General features: G+C 41.6%; 1 protein-coding gene and 1 long non-coding RNA gene across 3 annotated transcripts in view; one reads left to right on the top strand and one right to left on the bottom strand.

Annotated features, from left to right (window-relative positions):
* The window catches only part of PAWR (pro-apoptotic WT1 regulator), a gene marked incomplete at its 5' end in the record, with an annotated part of 56,900 nt that overhangs the window by 8,059 nt on the left and 37,549 nt on the right, over positions 1-11,292 (top strand). The window lies entirely within an intron of this gene.
* Positions 203-4,835, bottom strand: LOC310743255. Of its 2 annotated transcripts, none has more exons than XR_014538905.1 (3): positions 4,698-4,835; positions 3,848-4,605; positions 203-2,282 (listed from the first exon to the last, which is right to left on the bottom strand). It is a non-coding gene; the product is annotated as an uncharacterized lncRNA (long non-coding RNA). The 2 variants fall into 2 exon arrangements; XR_014538906.1 differs by having other exon boundaries at positions 3,954-4,605.

Raw genomic sequence — 11,292 nt, 5'->3', positions numbered from 1 at the left:
ATAAATTTGTGGCAGTAATTCCTGGAGGAATTCCCCTAATACTTTTGCATGATTGTGGGATCTTACGCTGAAACTGGATGAACTACAAAACTCTCTCATTTTAAAATAACTAGGTTAATGGCTGCTTGCAAATAGGCCAATTTAGCTTTTGAGCTGCTTATACCACTCCCTCAGGTGTGACTGCAACAATAATCCTAAATTGTGCTGCAAATCAGATCACTATCTTACAGCAACATATTAATGGTGGATCTGGCCACAAATAGCCTATTAAGCTTTCTAAATGGAAATCAATTTAATTGCAAATAACCCTGGGTATGGTCCTTAGTCCTAAGCCAACTTGCTTTGTAAATATTTTTTATTAAAACTGGGCCTTTCAATGTGTTTGTAGGACTGAGATGCCAGAAAATCATGGTTAGCTGTGACTGATATGCCTCCTTCTGAATTCTAAATCTAGGGCCTCCTTCATCTTTTGAGTGAATGAAAATTTAACTAGCTGTAGCACGTGTGTTGCTCTGCGATATTCTAGTGATCCTAATAAAGTTATTGACCTAATATGGATATTGGGAACACACCTACCTTTTATTTTTTGTGTTATCATCTGCCTGTAATTTAAGTAGCACCAACCTTTTAATGACCAAGTTATTGTCAGCACCTTTTAAGGCCCACATGGATGGGAAAGTGGGGTGAAAAAACAATTTATTAAAAGTTGATAGGAAAGTAGAACAACTTTGGAATCTACTTGGGTGTAGCGAAACAGTGAAGTGAAAACAATTGCAGCAAAGTATTACCACATGAGAAATTCCATCTACCAAGTATAGATTATATCTTGCAATCCTATGTACACTTATTAAGGAATAAATCTCATTAGAATTGGCAGGACTTGTTTTTGAGTAAACATGTATTTATTACTGTAATTTTCAACCTTTCTTCCAAGAAGTTCAAGGTGATGTACATGGCTCTCAGTGTTTGAAACTCCCATTGTTCTAGGCACATTTTGCAACAGGGAATTTAATTAGCACAAGCTGTTTCTGAGCTCTGGGGTATTTTTTAACTGCGCCTAAAATTTCAGATTAAAACTGCAGAGTGGAAGAAAAGGAGGACCTTTTTCTGCCTCCCCACTTCCAGCTACTCTCTGAAGACTGGAGAAGAGACCCTCTTAAGAATATTAGGGGCAGGGAAAGGAGTAGGTAAAGGTAAAGGTACCCCTGACCGTTAGGTCCAGTTGCGGACGACTCTGGGGTTGTGCGTTCATCTCGCTCTATAGGCCGAGGGAGCCGGTGTTTGTCTGCAGACAGCTTCCAGGTCATGTGGCCAGTGTGACTAAGCTGCTTCTGGTGAACCAGAGCAACGCACGGAAACTCCGTTTACCTTCCCACTGGAGTGGTACCTATTTATCTACTTGCACTTTGACGTGCTTTCGAACTGCTAGGTGGGCAGGAGCTGGGACCGAACAATGAGAGCTCACCCCGTTGCGGGGATTTGAACCGCTGACCTTCTGATTGGCAGGCCCCAGGCTCTGTGATTTAGACCACAGCGCCACCCGCGTCACATAGGGAAAGGAGTAGACCACAGGAAAAATGAACATAAGACTTTAGCTGCAGTTCATTCATTTTTAGCTTTGTACAGTGGTACCTCGGGTTACAGACACTTCCGGTTACATGTTTTTGGGTTGCGCACCGCGCCGAACCCAGAAGTACTGGAATGGGTTACTTCCGGGTTTCAGCGCTCGCGCATGTGCAGAAACACTATATCGCACTATGCGCAGAAGCACCGAATCGCGACTCACGTGTGCGCAGACGCAGTGCTGCGTGTTGCGAACGCTGCGGGTTTGAATGTGCCTCCCACACGGATCACTTTCGCAACCCGAGTTTCCACTGTATTCTTGTGCCTAGACATTCTGTTGTTAAAAAATGTACCTAGACATTCTGTTGTTGCATCCATAACCTAGGTTTAAGGTGCTATTTAGCTCCTAGCTTTCATATCTCAGTTTCTAACACAAATTGCTCTCCCACTTCCTGTATTATCCTTACAAGAACTCTGCAAGGTAGATTAGGCTGAAAGTCATTCCGGTTCAAGATTACCCAATGTGCTTCATAGCAGAATAGGGATTGAAATTCTGGTCTTCCAGAAGACCAACATTACGAGTCCAACATGCTGACCAATAACTCTGGCTCCATCATAGGAACATATTGTAAAATACTATAAAATACCCTGTTGTCCTTGTGTTGCAGAGATGTCTACTCCTTGCTTTATTTGGTTACTAGCTTCTGGTTCTTGCCTTCCTATCTCAGATAAAACAACACAAAATAAATAAAAGATATAAAAATAATGTTATGGGCTCCTTTACCGCTCCTCATAATGAAGCAATGGATGTTCCTTCTAAAGCAAAAGGCCTTAAAAAGAGAAAAGAAGGAAACATAAGAGAGGTTGGAAGGGAAATTGAGTATTTCTACTCAAGCCAAAGAGCTTATCTCCAAAGTTGACTGTTGCTTTTCATCTAAATGCTGCTTATTTAAATAGCAATGTACTAAAACTTACATTTTAAAGTAAACTTGAAAGTCAGAGTGTAGCAGTGAAGTGGCACTTCCCTTTAGATATGTTTTTCTTTCAAGGATGAAACAAAAAAAAAGTGCTTTAAAGGGTACTTAGAAGTTATTATTACAGTAGGGGCTGTTTATTTAAACAAAAGCATGTTCTCCCTGCAGTCACTTGTAAAGAATGTTAAGGCCAAGTTACTTTGTATGATGGCTTTTTACACAGAGTGTAATGACGTTTTGGGGGCCTACATGTTCAACTTTGTGGAGGACTGTCTCCTCTTTCCTGTATTGAAGACTTAATTGAACAAACAGCATTGTATTAAACAGAAAATATTTAAGTGAAAAGTAGAGCAGGCATCATTTGTTGTTGTTGTTTAGTCTCTTCGTGACCCCATGGACCAGAGCACGGCAGGCACTCCTGTCTTCCACTGGAAAGTCTGGGAACACTATGCACTATATGGGATTTCTAGCTACCAAAGCAGGGAGGGGAACCAAGAACCAAATATGACCCTCTGGGTTTTTTTATTTGCCCCTCAGAACCTGTTCCAGGCCACACTCCCTGACCAGCTATACCCTCCCCCCCCCCCCCGGGCCATAATATTTAAGTGAATTGCACTGCATGAATGATAGCAGCAGCAGCATCTAATTTTTTACCCACCCTTCACCATGAGGTCCCAGGGTGGGATATAACAGTTTAAAAATACATCATTGCCAAAAATTGAAAAACATTACATTCAAGAGGTTTCATCTCAAATGTCAAAGACCAGGGTAAAGAGGTACGTCTTCAGCATCTGTCAAAAGCTACATAATTAAGGTGCTAGAGCACCTCTTTGGGGCTACTGCATAGAATGCCCTCTCCCAGGGGAGCCCCCATATTTATAAGGGTGGTGGAACTACCAAGGGGGTTCCCTCTGCTGATCCTAACACCTATGAGGGTCTGTAAGGAAGGAGATGATCCTTTACATATTTGGGCTTAAACCATTCAGGGTGTGACTGTTTCTTAACATGTTACCGTTAATTCCATTTCTTACAAAATATATTTTTATTCCATCAATATGAAAAATCTTTCAAGAAATCTCAGTTTTAAAGCTGGTGCTGCACCAGATAAAAAATATACTTAGAAGACTGAGGATCTCTTGTTTTAAGACAGTTTTTGCTGGTGATGAACATATTGTAAGGTTTGGGTGTGTCTGTCATTTGGCCCCCTGCAAGAAGTAAACTAATGTGGGAACATGTAGATGGGAGTTCTCTGCCCATTGGGGGACTGAAAGAAGTTCATTGATATGACAGGAGGAGAAGCATTAGCATACTGTCTTTAAAGCTTTCATTCTGGGGAAGAAGTGATCAGGAGTCGGTGCCTGATTATTTTTGTTGTTGTTGTTGGCATCTCTCTGTCTCAGGAGACAAGGAGTGCACCTTTGAGGTTGAAGTCAAGCAGCTGAAGTTACAGGGCCAGCTGTGGCTGAGGATACCAATATGGGAGAGACATGCTTTATTGCAGCTGTGGAAGGATGAAGGAGTCCTGTTGTGTTGCTGCAGATGCAGCATAGGGTTTCTTCTCTCTGTTCTCCTCCCAGCGGCCATTCCTCCTCTGGCCACTGCTGTGGATACACAACCTGTCTGACTCCAGGCACTGTGGTCATCTGTAAGGGATTTCCCAAACCGGGGTTTTAAGGTCAATTATAATCTGTTAAAACCAACAAGTAGGGTGCATGCATGCCGAGTGCAATAGAATGCAGTAGTTCCTGATGGGAAGAATGTAAATCTGCTGAAATGCATGAAACTATTTTGTAACACATGACTGACCTCTCTGACTTGTGAGTTTTACCCAATATTTCTTACACTTGCACTTGCACAACACATTTCAGGCTAGTGATTCTGGTTTGTTGTTGTTTTCTTCTTCTTCTTCTTCTTCTTCTTCTTCTTCTTCTTCTTCTTCTTGCATTGGGCCATCAACCAGACTGGTCTTACCAGAACGTTTCCTTTCCTTACAGGCCTCTTGGGTAATTTATTCTTTGTTCTTTCCTCATGGTGGGTTTCTGTAATCTGGATGGGCTGTTACTGACATCTAGGTTAGGACAATGAAATAAGTTAACATCTTGGGGTTAAAGTTAACAACTTAAACCCTTTTTTAAAAAAGAAAAGGCCATTCTGAAATACCTATGAGATGTTCTGCTGATGTCCAGTATAAAATAGAATCCAAGTTCATTGTGATGATGGGCATTCCACCTTATCAAAATGGAATGGCAGAAGTATAACTGGGAACTTCTTGAATCTCCCTTAGCTGCTTACATCTCCTCGAGGGAGCCCCATCTGCCTGCCAAGAATCCTGGAGAAAGAGGCTGTGTAGGTATCACACAAAAGTTATTGTTAAATAACAGAGTAATCATTAAAATTTCCTGCCAACCTGGCAGTTCGAAAGCACGTCAAAGTGCAAGTAGATAAATAGGTACCACTCCGGCGGGAAGGTAAACGGCATTTCCGTGCACTGCTCTGGTTAGCCAGAAGCGGCTTAGTCATGCTGGCCACATGACCTGGAAGCTGTACACTGCTTCCCTCAGCCAATAGAGCAAGATGAGCGCCGCAACCCCAGAGTCATCCGCAACTGGACCTAACTATCAGGGGTCCCTTTACCTTTACTTTAATCATTAAAATTATTCATACAATCTTGTAAGCTGCTGATAACAGCACCTTTCTCCCTTCTTTGTGGCTGTTGATGTGGAAAAATGCTTACTGACCTTAAAAAAAAAAGCACAACTTGGAAAGCATCAATTTCCTCTCATCAGTTTTACTGTGGTTGCAACATTGTCTGAGACGTGGCATTGCACTAATGCAAATGTAGGTTAGAGGTTTTGAGCAGAGAGGGTTCTCTTACCTGATAAAGATTTGGCTTTCGTTTCAGCTTCTGGCTCAAATAACCTGCCGTACCAAAATGGTTCTCAGGCAAGTGTTCCTTTTTACATGGAATTGTGTTGTAATTGTTTGAATATTTTTAGTTTTTGGAATCAGATTGAGTTTTGTCACTGTGCTTCTTTTTAAACTTTAGTTATCTGCTTCTAGGCTGAAATGTCTAGGCTGAGGACCAACCTCCTCTGTGCCAGAAACTCAGCATCTGCTACTCACACTGTGTGTTATCTGCCTGCACATGGCCACCAGTGGCTAGATGGTAGTACCAGCTTCAGTGGCCACAGTATGAGCAGTCACAGGAACTGACCCCAAGCTAGGACTTGTGTTAATTGTAGAAACACTTGACCCAAATATGCTCAGTTAAGCTGCATGTGGAATTTAGTTTTGTTTAAATTTAGCTTTCCTTGTCAAATCATACTGTCACATTTTTCAGGAAAACTGCATTCTGTTCAGGATGCCTTTATCAAGTTTCAAATGCTGGAGGGATGTTACCTGAATGTTGTCTATCTTGCATTAATGGTCTTACCTTGGGGTGGGGGTGGCTTTAAACAGCTCTATGCATTACTTTTGTTGTGAAGCACAAAATTAACATTCCCCACCCCACCCCATTTCAGGCTGTGCAAATACTTCCACATTCCTAATACAATAGACTAAACCCATTTTAAAAATAAATAAATCCCAAAACACACTGAGCATGAAAGGTTTCACTTTTTAAACTCAAACATAGCACTATCATGACTACAGGAATAAAATGGAGTTTGCTTCTGCTGCCTAGGTGCTAAACATATTTACACAAAACCAATCTGTGTGTGGAGGAAATGCATGGATCCACCCCCCTTCCACATTTAGGAGATCACAAAGTGTTACGTTTGCACCAGGCCAAAGGACCAATCACAATAAGTGGGATTTTATGATCAGTAAAGGAAGCATCGTGTTTCTTCCGACTTGCAGAGAGTCCATACCAGGCAAGGTTAGGGAGACAGCTGGGTACACTTGTGCTGGGCCTCAGAGGGCTAACCTGGCTGGAGACCCCAGCCAGGGACCAGGTGGTTTTTTGTTTGAGTTTATAATTTCTATATTCTAACAAGACTTTCGTCCCAGGCCTCAGACTAGCTCTGCACAGGCCTGGTCCACACTGTTGCTTTTTCCTAAGATGGTAAGGTGGCTGCAGTGGGCCAGGAAAAGCTTCAGTAATTTTTCAACATGGTCTCTTAGGCAGTATAGTGTAATGGTTATGTTGTTGGACTAGGACTGTTTCTCAGCCCAACCTACCTCACTGAGTTGTTCGGAGAATGAAATGTATGCCACCTTAAGCTCCTTGGAGGAAAAGTGGGATATAAATGTAATAAATACATACATACCTGGGACCCTTAGGCACAAGAAAACATCTGCAGCCTCACCACAGTCACATGGAGGAAGGGCAAATGAATGAGCCTGGAGAGGCAAGTCTCTTCAAAGTGAGAAATCCTGTTAGCTCTTTAACCAGCACCATGCAGATTATTTTACAACATGAAATTTTATTTTATAAATTTAATTTAATATTAGCTGTATGCTGTCTTCACACCAGTGCAGATGGCATAGGTGATTTAAGTGGTTTAGGGTTTTAACAATTGCCATCAGTGAATCTGAATATTAATGACAAGCCAATACAGAAAGCACAAAGGTGTTGATACTTGTATTTCTACGCAATTTTACTTAGGCTGCTCCTCTTCCCAGGGGGGCGGGGTTGCAGGCAGGCCTTGTGCTCTCCCCGTGAACACCGGGGGTGGGGGTGGGAAAGTTGCTCGTGTCACTGGGAGTCCTGGCTGCATCACGCCCCCCGGCCAACCAATCTGGTCAACCCGGCCGCGTGGCTTACCCTTTTTAAACTGCCATGCGGCCGGGGGCCTCCTTCTCCTTATCTCCTCCTTCGTCGGATCTCCCGCCCTCCTGCCCTATTTTCATGCGTTCACCATCTTGGCCTTGCTATGGACCACAGTTGGTCACCTTTTGAGGGCGTCAGGTAGGAATTTTTCCACTTAGCAAATTGGCACCAGCCATGTGGTTTTCGCCTGCCTCATAGCAATCGTCACAACTTTGTAAGGTTTGGCGGTAAAACCTGGTTATTGGAGGGGAGGTTGTGGTCTTCACCTGCCCCTCCTCTTTAAGGGTATGCCATTAAAAGGATCCGGGGGGGGTGGATCCTGTCCGAAGCGCAGGTATGGGCTAGGGCCATGCCATGACCCCATCGGAGACCCTGGGGGAACTCGCAGTTGATGTACATCAGGCTTCCTCAACCTTGGCCCTCCGGATGTTTTGAGACTACAATTCCCATCATCCCTGAAAACTGGTCCTGCTAACTAGGGATCATGGGAGTTGTAGGCCAGAAACATCTGGAGGGCCAAGGTTGAGGAAGCCTGATGTGCATCAACAGGGCTCTCCCTACTGGTGGTTGACCCTTATGAGACTACCTGCCTGGCAGGCAGGAGTCAGATATAGTTGGTTCAGTTCCAGTGCCTAAGCCAATACTGCTCATATCTGTAACCAATAAAGTTGTGGCCTTAATTATCCCATTAAACCAAAATATTGGTGTCCGTGTGTTTTATTATCCAAGAAATGGGGGTGGGCTCGGGGCCTTGCCATGCAAGTCTCTCTCTCTTTCTCTCTCTCTCTCTCACTCACACACACACTTTACAGATCTTTCACATTCTTTGTCAGGCTCTATCTACAACCCAATCGCATTTGCTTTCAGGGAAGTGGTCTCTTAACTGCTTTAAAAATAATAGATAATGCAGAGAGACATTGTATTCTCTGAAATTGTGTGTGTTGTTTTTTTTTAAAAAATCCAGCTATATCTGCACTTTTACTTAAAAAGGTTTCCCAAATGAATGCATTTGAAACAAAGCAGGCAACAGTGAACTGTCATACTGAAATAAACCAGTAATAAAGATCTAGAAAAGAGACAAAACAAAAGTGAGGGGTGCACAGTAGTTGATGTAAAACGGTGTATCTTGTAAACTCTTGTGTTAACTGTGACCATATTCCAGACCTATGTTTTACTGAAAACACAATCGTTGAGGCATGTCCTTGGTTGACTCAAAGTTCAGGCAAATATTTATAATCTATGTTTATACTTGGGTTTATGTTTATATTGAAGTATTCTATAGTGAAACAAACTTCCTGGACAAACAGGGGGACTTGGTTACTTCCACTGATTTTATTTATTTATTCTTTCAACCAAGGAGAAACCCCAAGACTGTATCTCTCAGGCATATACCTTAAGCCTTGGAATCTGCAGATAAGTTGACAGTTTGAAAATGTAGCTTTTAAAATGGCAACTGCTGGGTGGGTGGGTGTATTTAAAAAGACCCTTAAATCAGAAGTGGGTGGGAAGGCTACCAATGACCAGAGTGTACTTTATTTATTTTTTTGTGATCCAAATAGCTCATCTTTCCACTCCCCTGGCAACTTAGACTAGGTTTGTATGTACATTCGTACCTTGGAAGTCGAACGGAATCAGTTCTGGAAGTCCGTTCGACTTACAAAGCGCGGCTTCTGATTGGCTGCAAGAAGCCGTGGAAGCCCTGTCGGATGTTCAGGTTCCGAAGAATGTTCGCAAACCAGAACACTCACTTCTGGGTTTGCGGCGTTCGGGAGCCAAATTTCCAAGTACCAAGGTGTTTGTGATCCAAGGTACGACTGTAATGGGAAACCATGGATTCCTGCTGTGTGGATGAACCTGCCCGAGTGCAGCACTCATATACTTTCCCCTCTTTCACAACCAGGTGGAGGAGCTTGGAAGCTTTTGCTTCAAGGTTTAAACCAACTGCATGTCCATGACAGTTCAACTGGGCAACCTCAATAGTTTGGTAACTTACTGTTATCCTGTGTTCATTTGCTTTCTCATAGAATTTCATAAATGGAATTGTGTTTGGATTATCCAAATCCATACTTCCAGGATTTGATATTTTAGTTGTTGTTTTTTAAAAGATTGTTTTTATTTTTATTATTAGCAAACCTGCAAAGGAGAAATGTTTATAACTATTACCTCTAGCTACTTTGCCTGTCAACCCGACTGGGATTTGTCCTGTGCCTGATATATGTTAACTAATATCTGATCATTGTTGAAATAAAGTAACTGCAAATGATCAGGTGGCATTTCACAACTGTTGGAGGGGGAGAGTGGTTTTTTTAAAAAAGAATAAGATTTTGTAGTTAAGAAGATCAGAAGATCTGCTATACAAATGTTAGACAAAATAAAACATTTCCATTAGCTACAGACTGTACTTAAAAACCATTTCTCAAAATTGCATGTTTAGTCTTACCCTGGTTGTATTGAGGAAAATTACAAGTACAAATCACAAAGGAACTATAGTTAGCCAGAGAACAAAGCCTGTGAGACCACTGAACCTTTTGTGTGCATGCCTTGTCTCTTCAAATGCCATTCCCCTTCTTGTTCAAAAATCTGGCAGTGCACAATCCTGGCAAATCCTTTGTGCACATAATGAAGAAAGACTAAAAGGCCAAATTATCCTAGTAAGGTCATTTAAGGTAATGACATATTATATTCAGCTCCTATTGAAATACAAGAGACTTAATGTATAATAAATCTTATTACAAAGGGTGAGCCATCCAGCAAGAAAACAATAACGTGCAATTGTAACACAGTTGTTGCACACATAGCATCTTTTTGGATATTGAATTATTTCTAATTCTTAGAATTTAGAACTAAGGCTTGGAGTCTGAGTAGACACTGAAATTGACGGGACTTTGATTGATTTCACTGTATCTATCCTAAGTCTTGATCCGTCTAACCTTATGTGTTGAACAAAATATATGTGGATGCAGCCTAAAATTGTTAATGGGTTGTTTTAAAGACATCAACAATTATTTGTTATATCACATACTTTGTCAGTTGTGAATTTAGACTTCATTTGAAGAAGATGTCTTATGCAATCCTTTTGTCTTTCACATTTGGAAAAAATTGCAATAGTCAGTTGATACGTTTAGAAGCTTTTAACACTTGTCAGGTGGTTTTTTTTTAATGCAAACCTAAATAATGTTGCAAAATTTGCTGGTAATCTGGAATACAATCTGAAATTGGAATATAACTCTTGCAAGTGTGGATCTTGTAAATATAAATCTTGCAACCCCGTTTTTAGATTTTTTTATTCAGTGATGTAAAATAAAACAGGGGTAGCCAATATGTTGTTGGACTACAACTCCAGTCATCCCTCGCTATCGGTTTTGCCGATTGAGGTTTATGGGAGTCCAACAATGTCTTGAGGGTGCCTCATTCTAATGTTGAGTACCAGCTGCATTGGGCTGTAATGCCAAATTATGTTTTAGTGTTATGTGGGCAAGTGTTAGGCTTACCAGCTGTCCCATTCCCTTTCACCTTCTGTCATGGCTATGAGAAGGCAATCAGAAGCTTTAATTTCTGTTTTTTAACTGTCCACAGTTTAGCATGTACAATATAGCTAAACCCAGGCGACCTATGAGTAGTATTAACTGGTTTACTGAAACAACTTCAATCAGTGCTTTATGAAGCTAGCTTGTTTCAATAAACCATAGGCAAGATTCACCACTATAGCTTCTAGTTTCCTTCACAGCTATGCCAGAATAGAGGAAGCAGGCAGCACATGAGCCCCAACACTGGTTCATGTTATGCTAAGTTATATTTTAGTACATTCAAATGCAGCAACTTTTTAGAAGACTTACTGTTAAGTTCATTTTATGCATTGAATGGGGTGTAACAAAACTCTTCAGTTCTTAGTTCATGAACAAGTTTCCATGTGCTTCCACTCCACATTCCACCCCTTGCAAACATTCCATGGTCACTGAGCATGCTCAGTTCTCATTGGGCTGC

This window comes from Podarcis filfolensis (genome assembly GCF_964270895.1).
Source record: "Podarcis filfolensis genome assembly, chromosome: 10".
NCBI classification, from domain to species: domain Eukaryota; kingdom Metazoa; phylum Chordata; class Lepidosauria; order Squamata; family Lacertidae; genus Podarcis; species Podarcis filfolensis.
Note: the sequence above shows the minus strand (reverse complement) of the source record. Positions and strands in the feature narration are given on the sequence as shown.